Genomic DNA, 425 nt, shown 5'->3' with positions numbered 1-425 from the left:
AGAACTAAAATGGGACGCAACCCTCCATCCTTCTTCGGAACGATGAAGTACCGGCTGTAGAACCCCGACTCGATGGCCTCCTTCCTCAAGAGAGTGTTTACTTCTTGTTCCAATACCAGAGCCTTCTCGGGACCCACCAGAGTGGGGATGACCCCGTTGAACTGAGGCGGAGGAGAACCAAACTGGATTCTGTAGCCTCTCTCTACAGTCTCTTTCTCCCACCGAGACACATTTGGCAGTAGTTTCCATGCTGCCAAATAGTCTACTAAGGGAATCAGTCTCTCGAGACCTCTGGTGTAATCGGAGCGGCTAGCTCGGTGCCCTGAAGTGGCGGACCAGCAGGGGACGGCTGAACTAGCTGTTCCAGAGACCTCCGTAGAGGTAGTGAGCCTCTTAGTACCACCACGTTTCCGGGCGGTAACTGA

This window comes from Sinocyclocheilus rhinocerous, unplaced genomic scaffold (genome assembly GCF_001515625.1).
Source record: "Sinocyclocheilus rhinocerous isolate Xijiao unplaced genomic scaffold, SAMN03320098_v1.1 scaffold938, whole genome shotgun sequence".
Lineage (NCBI taxonomy): Eukaryota > Metazoa > Chordata > Actinopteri > Cypriniformes > Cyprinidae > Sinocyclocheilus > Sinocyclocheilus rhinocerous.
This window is presented reverse-complemented; position numbering follows the sequence as displayed.